Genomic DNA, 14,370 nt, shown 5'->3' with positions numbered 1-14,370 from the left:
AGAAGAGTTCCCTGAAGAATAACCATGAAACAGTACCGGCACACACCTACCCCCATGACTATTCTGCAGCCCTCTTCAAGTGACATAGAGACATCCCACCAGATATGCACTGTCGCCTTTATTTGCTCTCTGCCTCTCCTAGAATTTCAGTTTCTCCTTGTGGTCAGGTTTGTTCCTGCTTTGGTCCTCCTACACCTAGGTTATCACTTGACCCAAGGCAAGGGTTTAGTCATCGTGCATGGAAGGAATGCAGAATAAACAGGCGACGTTGTGGAGAGCCGTGCGAGGGTTAGCAGTAACAGACCTTCAGCTAGTTCAGTTTTTCAGTCTCGAAGTGTGTCCTATGCCTTCTCAGCCATTATTACTGACAGTGGATGGTGGCCATCTCCTTATTCCCTGGCTCCTGCTGCTTCGACACCATAGAGGATGATGTACATAGCAATACCATGCTATTGTAACTGGTGTCATAGCAATACAGTCCCATGCTCTTGTAAATGATGTCATAGCAATATCGCCTATTGTAAATTCTTTACAGACAGCTGTTGTTCTTTAAACTTGTATGACAACCTCCAGGAGACTGCTTGATAATTTGAGCAACTCTGGGATTCTCCTAAGTGGAATTTATCACAAGCCTGTATGAAACATGCCTTAGCACTTCCAAAGGGTTCCTCAGCATGGCTTATGTCCCCTATGCCCCCCATTAGTAGGGATGACATGACAAGAACGCATCACAGCCTGCTCATGGCCAGTGTCTTCTCATTTCCACCAAGTTGATCGGTGTCACAAGATGTCACCTTCTGTCTTCATTTGCCTTTTTCCAATGGCTGAGGAGGGCTTTTTTTATCTCCTCCCCCTTCTGTCTGGCCTCTGTTTCCCTCCCACCCCACCCACTTCTTCTCACCCCCTCACAGGTTAGCTAGACAGACCAAGTGCAACTGCTCTCCTGGCATAAGAGGCTGATGTGGAGCTTGCCAGCCTCCTCTGAAGTCTCCTCCCATTTCTGAGACGAAAGCCTGTTCCAGGAAACACAGTCTCAAACAGAGGCTTCTGCCTCTCTGAACTTCAGGTCTTTACCTGAAAACTGAGGGTTAAAGGCCCAGGGAGTTTTCTTGGGAACCAGGAGGTATACCTGACCCACGATACAGCTGAGCAGGGCAGAGTTCCTTTGCAGTCCCTGTTGGGCTTCCGGGCTCCTGTGCCTCAGAGCAAGGATACATCTATATTCTCAGCTTCTGCCAGCCGACCTCCAAGGCGTCCCCAGCCTTCCTGGAGGAGAATGTAGCCTGAAATGCTGGGTTAGGGTGGCTGCTTTTATTCAATCCCCTTTCCAACCCTAGAATTCTATAAGCAGGCAATTTCTAAGGAGGAGCTAGCTCCCCACAAGAGCTTCCCCAAGCTTCTCAGCTGGGCCTTGATTCCATGCAGAAAGTAGTTCTATGAGGCCTTGGTGGTGGCAGAGCTCTGGATGTGACCTGAGGTTCTGTATTTTCACTGGCCAGGGTGTAGGTTCCAGGAGGAGGAGGAGGAGGGGGGATCCTTCCATCGGGCAGTAGGAGGGCTAGCCTCAAGCTGAGCATTCTGTCTGACCTGCAGAGGACAGAGGGGTTAGGAAAGGCTGTCCAGGATCTCGGGGGCCAAATTGGCGGTGCAGGTGTCATGTGTCTAGGCGAAACAAAAAGAGGATCCCGCCTTCCCTCTGTGGAAGTCACCAGGCTCACCATCACCTTCATCCATGGATGTACTGCTGGGAGACAGACTGTTGCTGGGAGACACAACATACATACCAACTTGGTGAGCCAGTGAGTTTTATTGGAGTGACTGCAGGAATCTGGGTGAGGGGTTACTTACAGGAACAGAAATGTCTCAATGACATCTGCATCACCAAAGCAGATTAGATGGTAGCCATGTAGGCTGGGAACCGGAGGCACACAGAGGAGCCCGCAGGCAGCTCAAGAAGTTGCAGAGTGTCCTTTCCTGGTAGCTCAGTTGGTCTGAGCCTCCTTCCAGGCAGTTCTGCTGGACTTCCTGTGGGATGGACTTATCTGAGAGTGACCCAGTTTGCCTTTGCAGAGGCTTCTCTGTGTGGCTGTTTCTTTGGCTCTGCCATGCTTGGGGACATGGTGACAAACCAGAGAAGCAGGCTTAGGAACTGGGTGGAACATGCATGAGCCCCGTCTTTGGAGTATCCCTGCCTCTTTCCTGGCCTCCATGATCTCTTGTTACAATGAAGGGGATTGTCGGTGGCAATGTCTGAGTCAATGTGGTGTCTTTAGTGTTTATATATTCTTGGAGAGAGAGGGGCCTAGGGACTTCTTCTCCCTTCTAACCCAGCTCCTGAGATATTCCTGCAGCCAGGGCTGATTCACCAATTTTCTTTGTCAACTAGAAATCACAATTTGACTTTGCAGAGTCTTTTCTGGGTGATTGTTTTCCCACCGGATTTGCCATGCTTGGTAACATGGCAACATACCGCAGAACCAGGCTTGAAAGGCTGAGTGGAGCCTGCATAGTCTCCATCTGGGGAGCCCTGTCTCCTTTTTCTGGTCTTTGGGACCTCTTGTTACAACGGAGGGGACTGTGAGTGGCATTAAAAAGTCCGAATCAGAGATGAAGTGAGGCAGCTTAGGGTCATATGTGTCTGTAGGCATCGGCTCTTGAGTGGGGAGTCCTGAGTTCAGGAACTGGCACTGCCCTCTCAGAGCTGTGTGACCCAAGATAAGGAGCTGCATCCCTGTGCTTGTCTGTGTGTACCTAAGAGGTTAGCATTTGCTAGCATAGAAAGTACCAGGCATACAGGGTGACCTGTAAGCACCCATCTGCAGGTAAGGGAACCAGAAAAGTCCCACTCTACTCTTGATTGGTGTTTTTGCAACAATTTAAGATACCAGACACTCCCCAAGCCTCATTCAGCTGAGCCCTCAGTGTCCCCAGGCTTGCTTTTCTTTCCTAGCAAATGTTTGTTGGCTTGACAAAAAAAAAAAAGAAAATTTCAAAATGTGTTTTTGGATCTTTTCAAGTTCTTGAGATGAGTACACACTGCCAAGACATCCGGGTTTAATCCAGGAGCTCGAGAGAAAGCTGGCAATTAAACAATGCTGGCGATTAAAGAAGGAAATGGAAAGGCTTACACTTCCTCACCCTTTCTCTCCTATGGTGATGGGCATTTATGTTTATCCCTTCAAATCCCAGTTTGGATGCTCACTGCCAGAACATAGAGATAAAGACCTGGGAGAGGACCACTCTGTTCTCTTTCCACGCTCGGGTCCCTGCCCTTTCACTATTGCAGCTTGTGAAGCCTACCTGATGCCCACATACACATTCAGCATGTCTGTGCCCAGCATGAGATGCTATCTGTGTTGCTGAAAACCTAGGCAGATTGGCAGGTCACCATTACTGCACTTTTATGACAGCTGCTTTCCTCATCGCAAAGAGCAACTGCAGTCTGAGGCCCAAAGCACCGTTCCCAGCAGCTACAACAGTCTCTACTCAGAGGCATCCCAACACACCTACGGAGGGGACTAGAAAGGCTGCAAAGCAGAGAGATTTCACCAGTGCATCTTGGAAGAGAAAAACAGAGAGGGGTCCAGAGACTCCCAAATAGGCTTTCTTCAGGGGTCCTAGTGTGAGTGTCACTCCTGCTTAAGTTATAATCCCACTCATCACCGTCTCCCCTTCACTCATGCAAGGAGATCGATGAGCTATTAATTTCTGTCTTCACTGCCTTCACCATCCTTGCCCAAAGGGACAAATCTGGTTGTTTTTTTTTTCCAGGTGAGCTGCTTCTAGGTGCAGCCTCTCCTTCACAGATAATTGTCCTCATTCTTGAGGGTGGGCTGTCTGCCTACAGGCCTGGCTATTCCTGGAACTCAAGGTGACTGCAGGTTTAGGGCTGTGACTTATCTTTTTGCCTCCGTTTGTTTTGTTTTTCTTTCCATTGAGAATAAATCTCAGTAATCCCAGACTGTCACTGAACTTGGCTTTGCAGCCTAGGGTGACCCTGAACTTCTGATGATCCTAGCTCCATGTATGCAGAGGTTACAAGTGTGGACCACCATGCTCTGTTGGGGATGCCGAAGATTAAAGCCAAGACTTCAAGAATGTTAGATAAGCACTCTCCCAACTGAGTTACAGTCCTAGCTTAGTTAGGGTTCTATTGCTGGGAAGGGACACCATGACCACAGCAACTCTTATGAAGGAGTTGGGGCTGGCTTATAGTTCATAGGTTTTGTCCATTATCACCACGGCAGGAAGCATGGCAGCATGCTGGCAGGCCTAGTGCTGGAGAGGTAGCTTAGAGTTGATCTGCAGGCAGCAGGAAGAGACCCTAAGACAGTGGCCTGGCTTGAGCATCTGAGACCGCAAAACCAGCTCCCAATAACATGACGCACTTCCTTTCAACAATGCCACACCTACTACAAGAAGGCCAACACCTCCTAATAGTGCCACTCCTTGTGAGCCTCTTTGGACCACAGTCATTCAGAAGTTGTGTCCCAAGTACCAATGGCCTTAAAAGGGAATGAGATAGAGGTTAAAAGTCACTGTCTCATGCAGGTTTAATTACTGTTGCTCTATAGTACAGCTTGAGATCGGGTAAGGAGATTCCTCCAGAGGATCTTTTATTGTATAGTATTGTTTTAGCTATTCTGGGTTTTTTTTCCCCCATATGAAGTTGAGAATTGATCTTTCAATGTCTTTAAATTTTTGTGAGGTATTTTGATAGGGATTGCATTGAATCTGTAAATTACTTTTGGTAAGATGGCCATTTTTACTATGTTAATTCTCCCGATCCACGAACAAGGGATATCCTTCCATCTTCTGATGCCATCTTCAATCTCTTTCTTCAGAGATTTGAAATTTTTTTCAAACAAGTCCTTCACTTGCTTGGTTAGAACTACTTCTAGATATTTTATATTGCTTGTGGCTATCGTGAAAGGTATAGTTTCCCTAATTTCTTCCGCCTCCCTAATTCTGTGACCTTTTAATTCAGCTCCACATGTTGTCATGGACCCCACCCATAAAACTATTTTATTTACTACTTCACTTGACCCCCAAAAGGGTTACAAGCCACAGGTTGAGAACTGCTGCCTTAGAGAGTGGAGCTGGTCTCCAAGAGCCCCCCCCCCAATAGTTTCCTCCTGGGCCTTACTCTCTTTTGGCATAGCAACAGCTAGCCTAAAAGAAGGGCTTGGCCTGGGGACTCCAGGACGCATAGGTTTCCAAGGACAGAGGAAATCAGAGAAAGGACCTGAAAGTGGGTATGTGAAGAGATTTTGTCCTTAAGTAATTTGATGGGCAAATGTCCCTGGTCCTACAAAGATGTTCCATTCCTTCTGTTCAGCTTGCTGCCACTCCCAGCATGTATTGCAGGTCCCTTTCACCTGGAGGCTCTCTGTCCCTGTCTCTCTTCCTGGTCCCTGCTCCCTGTGTTTCCAATGTCTCTGGAGCTCAGTAGGATGTTCTTCTGGGAACCCTGCCCAGTTGTCTCCCCTCAGATCATGGCACTGACTCAAGGTCTTTAGCAGAATTCAAGGTGTCAGTCCTGTACAGTTGTTGACAGTGAAGAAACAACTCACAGAGAGTTGGTCATCTACAAACGGCCACACAGCCAGGGAGCTTTAGGACAGGGATTTTTACCCAAAACATTCACCCTGAACTCTACTAGGACCTCCCAGGTCTGCACTTTCTACTGGAGCCTGTGACAGTGAGTCAATACAGCAAGCAGCTCGGGCTGGGGCAGTAGTCACCAGCCACCAGGCTAATAAGCGCCCGAAATTTGCTGCCACCGAGGGACTCATTTTATATTTAATTTTGATCAAATTACTTTATTGAATTAGTAGTGCTAATTTGTTCATTGATTAGTGCAACCAAGGAGCTGCGTTTTAATTCTAAGGTTAAATTTTAATTAGAATTAGCTGCATGAAACCAGCAGCTTTGATGCTCTGGAAGAACCTGTCATGCCAGCTAACGGATCAGCCTGCTGGCAGATGCTGCAAAGACCCTAGCATCTGGACCAGAGACAAGAATTTCCCGCCATGCATCACAGCCCAGGGGCTGGGCTTCCCATTCCTATCCTTCTACTTGCCTCAGAGACTCTAGGCTTTTCTACAAACCTGCTCCTTGTTTACCGGTTTTTACGATTAGACTCAACAAGCCTCCAGGAAAGAAGAGGCTTCATTTTGTTCACAGTGCCATTGCCAGGATCAGGGGTGAGGCCTGCCATGTACTGGAGACTGGGTAATTCTTTGCCAAGTGACCGCTGGTTTCTGGCACGTGACGTGAGGCCAGAGGGCTGGACCAGGTCTGCGATGAGGATCTTGCTCTTCACAAATCTCTCTGCACTTGGAAGGGCACCACTTCGGAGGTCTTTTTTTTTTTTTTTCCTGATGCTCGTTGCTCAGACCAGCCTCACACCACGTCTTTCTCGGTTCCCTCCCAACAGAGCTTGAGGCAGGGCTTCAGAGCACGTGGACTACCTAGGAAGTGTTTCCAGAGGGGTCTGGGAGCAGAGCCAGGCGGAAGCAGCTGCAGAGCATGGTGTGTTCCCAGCTAGGGCTAGCCTTCACTTTGATAGGCAGTTCAAGGATGGCCCATGTTAGGGTGAGGGGGCCACCTTCCTGGGGTGGTGGGTTGGAAGGGAAAGGGGGTTTCTCGGGTTGAAGCAACTCCTGTATGACAGGAAACTTGAGCAGCAGCAAGTAGGAGTGGGCGGGGCATGTTGATCAAGAGCCCTGCTGGGCTTTCCTCAGGTTGCAAATGAATCCAGTGACCCTTAGGGTCACTTCACTGGGCAGGTAGGTTTCAGGTGTTCATTTCTTTGGCTGGGATCCAGATACCCAAGGTCCCTTGGGTCCTGTGGGTTGTCTCAGAGATGCCAAGTGTGACCACTTTTTTCCCCCAGGCAAAGGAGGAGTTTGGAAATGACTCAGAACTTGGTGTGCTGTGTAAAGTTCCGGCAGCCCACTCTTGAGGGTGGAGACACTTGACATCGGTCTGAAGGCAGCATGGGGGTGTGAGCAGAAGGCAGCAGGATGGTGCCTGACAGATCCCGGGAAACCACCATTCCAGTCCAAATTCCTAGGCTAGCCCGAAAAAGTCTTGCTGTGGCAGGTGGAGTGAGGAACGTGTGCCCCACATGTGCCTTCCCACCCTACTCTCCCTTCTGTGCCTCTGTGTGCCTAAGGAGATCAACCTCCCCTCCCCGGCAGCCCTCACCCCATCCAAGTACAACGTGAACTTCCTACCCTGTGGGCCCCAGAGTAACTCTTTTAAGCAAGTGTGAGAGCAACATCAAGATCCAGGCCCCTGGGCTTACCCTTCAACCCCCATATATCAGGCAGTCATCCCCAGCTCCCCTTTGTCAGGCACAGTGCTGAAAACTCCACATCTTTCCTCTAAGTCTACTAACAGCCTTAGAACACTGGTATACCTCCCATTGGGACACAGGCGCCCCATTACTTCTCTCCCTCTCCTAAATTCAGGCCACACCCTGCTGCAGCTCTCTTAATTAACAATATGAACCCTGGGGTGGGGGGGGGTGGGGGTTAGCACCAGGTGTATAAAGTGAAAGTTTCCACACTGTCAGGCCTCAAAGAAACCCAGGACACTTGGCTAACTGAGGTGCCTATTAACATATCAAAGCAGATTCTAGCCACCAGCCTCAGCCTCAAAAGTACCTGTTACAGCATCCTGGCCCCTCTTCACACTCCTCAGTCCCACCTCCTACCCTAACTCTCTCCAGCCCCTGAGCTTTGCCTCTCTTCACTAACATCTCTTTCCTAAATAACTCAGCCATTTTGGCTATGCACTGTTTTGGTTCTCTTTGCCTTCTCTGCTTTTATCTTCCTCTTTTTTTTTTTTTTCCTCCCTCTCTCCTCTCATACGTCAGTCTATTCTGCTGGCCACACCCAATCTGGACTCTTCCAGATGTCTCTAGCTGTGCCCAACACCCCCACCCCCCACCCCCTGCACACCAGATGCATAGAGTCAGGACATGGTTTCCTAGCTACCTGTTTCCTGGCCCTAAAAGAATGGTCCAGAGTCAAAACTTCTTTCTGCCTCCTGTTAAGTTTGGGCTATGACTGCTAAGTTTGGGCCAGGGCCTTTCGAGCCATGTTCACCAGCAGCGCTCCCTCATGTTGGACACACATTAACTCAAGGGCAGAACTTCTGCCTTCCTGTTCCCTAGGAATCAGAGACAACCTGAACGCAGGCGTGTCCTTTAGGCTACTCATCAACCACATGGCCTGGAAGCCCCTCCCCCACCTATAAAACCTGTAAGAGCCCCCTCCCAACTCCTATGCTGCGTTTCTATAATGTTCAGAACCCACCTAATAAATCTCTTACCCAAAAGGACTCCCAATTCTGAGACCCTTGTGGTGACTTTGCAGCAGGAGCCTGAGTCAGACAGAGGTCATGGCCTTTGACCTGAGATCTGAGCTCCAGCCCAGGCTCTGACCTCACATTCTTCCTGCTGTCCCCTCCCTGTAAGGCAGCTACTGCCCTGAGGTTGGGATGAAGGCAGAGCTCAGCCTGTATTTGTGGGCCACCAGGAAAGTGCTACTGCCTGCTCCCACATCCGTTTCTAAGAATATGCTTCCCATATTCGCCCCTTCCCCCCTCCAACACACCCCCCTCCCCCAGGAGTAAGAGCATCTGGACCTACCAGCGCCCCCAGGTAGTTCAGACTTTGTGGCAGATGTTCCCCAGTTAACATTTTGGAACTGAAAATTATCTTAGAGGCCTGGTCTCCAGACCAGCTTTGCTGTTTCCGTTTTCTTGGACAGGAAGTCCAGAAGTGTTGTTTTCAGTACTTGTGTGTTCTTCCCTGGCACTGAACCGCTAAAGGGGCTGTCACTCACTTTGCAAGTGTTTCCTGTGGAAGGCTGAGCTGGGCAAACTGCAGGAACTCTGTCCTTAGTCCTACAGGCACCCACCCTCCTGCTGCTGCTGAAGCCAAGCCACTGTTTCTGTTTTTCAGATAAAGAAACTAAGACTGAGAGAGGTTAAGGAACTCCACTGATGCCTCACAGCAGGTAAGCTCTCGGGTCCTCTTTAGAGACTGTGCTCTGAATTGTCTGAGATGGTGCTGGACTGATTGTCTCCTCCACCAAAGGCTGGGCTGTGGCTCTTGTGATGTGGTGACCTCATGCAGAACTGTAGGCTTATGGCCAAGGTGGGGGTGGCAGGTGGTATGTCATTAGGGCACGCCGGAGCATAACGCTAGTGTCCTAGGTTGAGGAATCAGCCCTGGGTGACTGTCAAGAGTGTATCCACCTCTCCCAAAAAAAGCCCTCTGAGGACCCAGCCCTCTAGGAAGCAGAACATTGAGCCCACAAAGGGGCCAGGTGCCTCCTTGTGACTGCGTCACATCCTGCCTCAGCCACAGAGGCATCTCACCCTCAGTAACAGTCTTCGGTGGTTGGACAGTCACACCGTGCGGTTGGTTTTGGTTGTTTGGTTTCTGCAAAGCCAGAGGAAGTCCCTCCCGGGAACCTATAATTTGCTCGGCCAGAAAAGGCCAGCTCCAGACTTAAGGTCTCAAGGTCAGAAGCTGCTTCTCCAGGTGGACACTGTGGTCTAACCAGCCCCTTCTTCCCAATGAGGTCTCAGCACCTCAGATGACTGAGCACTCCCTCATAGCCCCTGTGAGGCCCAGGCAGGAAGAACCTGGCTCCTGGCCTTAGTTTGCACTCCTGTGTCACTGGGGACAAGACAGCCTGGTGATCTCCAATCCCACAGATCAGCAGGGGACAGGTCAGCAGGGGACACAGAGGAAAACAAGTAACTTGAGCCTGCAGTGCAGTGTTATCTCATGGTTCAGGCAGGAGAGGAAAAATGCTACAGAGCCAGGGAGCTACAACCAAGTGGCTTTAGGGTGTCCAGGAGAGAGCAAAGTCACGAGTACAGTGAGAGATGACGGTGGGTAGCTCAGTCAGTAAAATCCTGCCTTGCAGGTGTGGAAACCTGAAACTGAGTCCTACACTCACATTTTCAAATGCTAGATATAGTGATCCTTGCCCGCTACCTCAGCAGCAGGGACACTAAGCCTGGCAAATCCCCTGGGGTTTTTGCTGGCCAACCAGCATAGCATAATGGGTGAGCCCAGGACCCTGTCTCAAAACACAAGATGGATGGCTCCTGACCGAAAAAAGGACATCTGTCATCGACCTCCGGCCTCCACATGGATTTATTTACCTGTGCACGCTCAAGCATCTGCACACACACGTGTACCTACACAGACACAAAATAACAGAGTAAAGGCAGTGAAGAGCAAGACTGCTGTGAAAACAACAGCGTGTGCCTCAGGGAAGTACATTCCTTGCCTCAAAGAATGTATTTGGTGCCCCCATTGCAGTCTTCCACCTTGGTCCTCTGTGTGTTCAGTCTCCCCCCTCCCCACCAACACAGCCACGGCTTCTCTCTATTTCTCTCTATCTGTCATTCCCAAGTGCCTATCGGATTGGGAGGGAACAAGAAAAATCAGACAGCTGACTGGGAGCAGAACAGAAGTCTCTCTGACAGGAAGCTGTTCGTGCGTCCTTAGTCCACTGCACTCAGGGCAGTTTGAAGTTGCTTCATTTTGTTGCTTTGCGTTTAGTCTCCAAATGCATTTCCGAGCTAGGACTGTGAGCCCTCTACACATCACTATACCAGGCCCATAACTCCAGATGGAACAAAAGAAGGTTCCATTCAGAAAGCAAAGCTTGGGCCTCTGTGTGGTGCTGGCCTCAGGGAGAGATGCCCAAGCAGGGAGAGACTGGAGCTGGAGAGGCGCAGAAGCGGCTGGCAGGTCTGGCTTCTGTCCAGGTCTACTTCTCCATGGGATGGCATTGTCACCTGCCAGGCACCCACTGCCCAGTTCCCACAGCTCGTCATACGACAAGGGATGTGCTCAGACGGTCAAGGATCCCAACTCTTAGCCTCAGTGTCAGATACAGGCTGGGATCATCTATACATATCTCATAAGGAACAGGCCAGAACTCCAGCCTGGTGGGAAGCAACCCAGACCTGTGGCTGCACCCTCCTCCCCCAGGGGCAGGCTGTGGCTCTGCCAGCGAGCCTGCTTCACTGAACATCATCCGATTATCCTGATCCCATATGCCTGATATGAAACGGAGCCTCAGAAAGGTCAAGGACTTGGACTCCAGCACAGACTCAGATGTTGTGCGTGCCCTCCTTACAGACGCTGGGGTAAGAAGACTGCTGTGTAGCCAACAGTAGGTACAAAGACCCTGAGTCAGCCATTGTACTTGGTACCCGTTGCTCTCTTCTAACCTGTCTGCCTGGGTGTTCACGTCTGCCTCTCCTACCGTCTCAGCCACCACTCCTCTCTGTTTTCCTCTGTCTGTCATCTCCGAGTAGCTCTTTTATTGGACCGTGGCAGGGAACAAGAAACATATGTCAGTTGAGTGGGGGCAGGACACAGGTGTCTCTAACAGGAAGTTCTTTGTGCGGACCCTTCATCTTAACTGCCCTTCCCCATCGACCAAACTGCAGAGAGTGCTTGGCTAAGTCATCCTTACAGTCTCCACAATGTCAATGTTTAGACATTTTCCACTCACTGTCTTGTGTGCTTCCTTCCCCAGTATCTTCCCAGACTTCGTTAGCTTTTACCGTGGTCCTGTTGATAGTGCTAATTTTGGCTTTTTCAGGCAGATCGCTTTTGCTTCCGCTGCCTTCTGTCCAATACCCCAAAGACCCTCAGCAGGGGTGCTCTGTCTGGGAAGGGCTATGGACAGAGATCTGCTCTGTCACCGAGGTGTATCTGGAGTCATTTGATAAATAAAAATATCTGGACATGTGGTTAGAACAGTGGTGGTGCATCATCTAGGTCTGGATTTTATTTCGTTTGGCAGCGAATGTGCTGCCTGCTGCCTGCTTCCTAGAGGAGTCAGAGGCCACGAGACTCTGGTCTTTCTTTCCTAAGTTCTGAGAGACAAATAAAGGCCTGAACCAAGGCCTGCACATGCAGTCAGTGGGTTGCAGTTTGAGGCAGGAACATCAAGTGTAGGGTGCTGCCATTTTGTAACAGAGCGCTGCAGAGGCCTCTAATCCGGCCTTGTAGAAGTGTCAGCATGACGCCTGAGAACACAAAAGATAGGAAGTCTCCCAACCATGTCAGCATTGGGAAAAAAAAAGAGTTACTAGGTGGATTGGAAAACCCAGTTACTAGGTGGAGACTGAGTAATTTAAAAGCCCTAGATGTATTATTAGCTGAGTGGTAATATTAAAAACCACTAGGCTCCCTCATTTGTAAAATGCAGATGGTCCCCTGCCCCCTCCTCCCCCCCAAACCAAGCGATTGCTAAAGATATTCCAAGTCCCCTAGGAGCACAGTGGGAACGATGAATGGCAGGGCTGGGGGAGGGGCGGAGATGAGGAAGTGGAGGCAGCTTAACTTCAGGCCCACCCTTTCAGCTTTTCACACGGTGTTCACTAATCACTGTGTGGTCTAGAACACATGGATGCAGAAGTGATATGATAAGGACACTTTCCAGTTTGTCCAAGGGAGCTGTCACCTGCCCCACCCACCATTCTGATTTGAATGGAGGAGCAAACTGTCAGGGAAAGGCCCCTGGGCAGGGCAGACAGCTTGTGCAAGTCGCTGGGCCTGTCCCATGGGGTCTGCTGTAGAGCCACATAGGAAGACAGCCAGCTTGGGTGGGTTTTTTTTTCTTTTGTTTTTAATGTTTCTTAGTCCCTGCTTGTCTCCCTGGTGACAAAAAAATACATTTTCCCAGGGCAAAGCCTTCTCTTCATGAACCAGTAATCCCAACAGGTACCACAGCAGAGACAAGGTACAGCTGCAGCAAATACTTTAGTAACGGTGGAAGTAATGCCTTCATGGGAAGTCAAGGTGTGTTAAAGTATCCTTTAAACTTTTAAATGTATTTAATGTACGCGTATAATATATTTTGATCATATCTGTCCCACTCCCCTTTAACTCTTCCCAGACCCCCCCACCATGTCCCACTTTCAACTTCATGTCCTCCTTTTATGTTTTCTTAATTTGTAACTATTTATGTTAAATTAGTTTTGCCCTTATATGGAAGGGTGTAAGGCTGTCCACTGATGTATGGTCTACTTACCAGGGGTCGCAGCCCTGAAGAAAATTGACTCTTCCTCTCCTAACAGTTATCAAGTGCCGATAGCTTCTCCGTTAGAGGTGGGGGCCTTATGAGCTCACCCCCTCCCCCACACACTACAGTGTTGACTGGCTTTGATTTTGTGCAGGCAACCCCAGCTGCTATGAGTTCAGTCCTGTAAATGTCATGTCCAGAAAACATTGTTTCTCCCCTGGCCTTCATGAACTCTATCTCTTTACAGTTTTTTTTTTCCCATTACCTCTTTTGCAACATTCCTCAACCTTTGAAATAGCTGAACACTCATCATCACCCTGTATTAAGCACCATGCAGTGCAAAAAGAAGCTTCTCTGATGAAGACTGAGTGATGTACTAATCTATGAATACAAAATAATTATTTAAAAAGGAGTTTGGTACTATGTTTATGTAGTAAACTAATAGTAATTAACTCCTCCCTTAGGGCCCATGGCCTCCCCAGGCATGGATTCTTGGCCAGATATGAGTTCTTATTTCTGAGTGGTCCTGAAATCCAATCAGAGAATGATTGTTAACCCATTAGCAGTGATACTACTATTACACTGTCTTGCCAGGGTAGTTATTACTGTAGCTCAGGTAGGATCTTGTGGAGGTGATGTGGGCTGGGATTGTATTCAAGGTCTAGAGAGGCCACAGAGCTTTGGGGGCAAAGAACAGCACAGGAGGCAAAGAAAGCCTGAGCCTGGGCTGGGTTCTGTTTTATGTTTGCGAACAAACCATTCAAACTATAGGGGATGCTAGACCCTGGCAGAGGACATGAAAGTCCTGCATAGTGGGAGAGCTATGCAGAGACATATCATAGTCCTATAAATGGTCACTGTCTGTGCTCATAGAGAAAGCCAGTTCACCTCCATAATTCACCCTTTCAGGGTTAGATTGTCTTTTTCTTTACTGAGAATGATAATTTTATCTGAACTCCAATGTACACACACATACACACACACAGAGACACACACACACACACAGAGACACACACACAGTCATTCTGTCTGTCTCTCTCTCTCTCTCTCTCTCTCTCTCTCTCTCTCTCTCTCTCTCTCTCTCTCCCACGCCACCCCCCCCCCCATGCTTGGTTTGTTCCCTCACAAGGGGAAGGATGGATCACTAGAGGGAAGGTGACAAGATATCAAAAAAAAAAAAAAAGGAACTATTAAGGACTGCCCCTATTTAGATCTGTGCCTCATTTTACACAACCATACAGTGCCCCTCCCTCACATGGCTGTGCCTTGTGCCTGTGTTAGTGTTCTTGGG

The 14,370-nt window shown here is 49.2% G+C and overlaps 1 protein-coding gene across 3 annotated transcripts in view; it reads left to right on the top strand.

Annotated features, from left to right (window-relative positions):
- The window catches only part of ST3GAL1 (ST3 beta-galactoside alpha-2,3-sialyltransferase 1), a 69,320-nt gene that overhangs the window by 34,152 nt on the left and 20,798 nt on the right, over positions 1-14,370 (top strand). The window contains exons 3-4 of one of the 3 annotated variants that reach the window (XM_084750390.1): positions 8,978-9,032; positions 12,741-12,856. The exons of 1 other annotated variant lie outside the window; for it this stretch is intronic. The gene's annotated coding sequence lies outside the window, so the exon portion shown is untranslated. The remainder of the gene's footprint in view (positions 1-8,977; positions 9,033-12,740; positions 12,857-14,370) is intronic. One more of the 3 variants, XM_084750389.1, reaches the window with a different exon arrangement.

The sequence above is a fragment of the Acomys minous genome, assembly GCF_964271855.1.
Source record: "Acomys minous genome assembly, chromosome: 12".
In the NCBI taxonomy this organism is placed as follows: domain Eukaryota; kingdom Metazoa; phylum Chordata; class Mammalia; order Rodentia; family Muridae; genus Acomys; species Acomys minous.
Note: the sequence above shows the minus strand (reverse complement) of the source record. Positions and strands in the feature narration are given on the sequence as shown.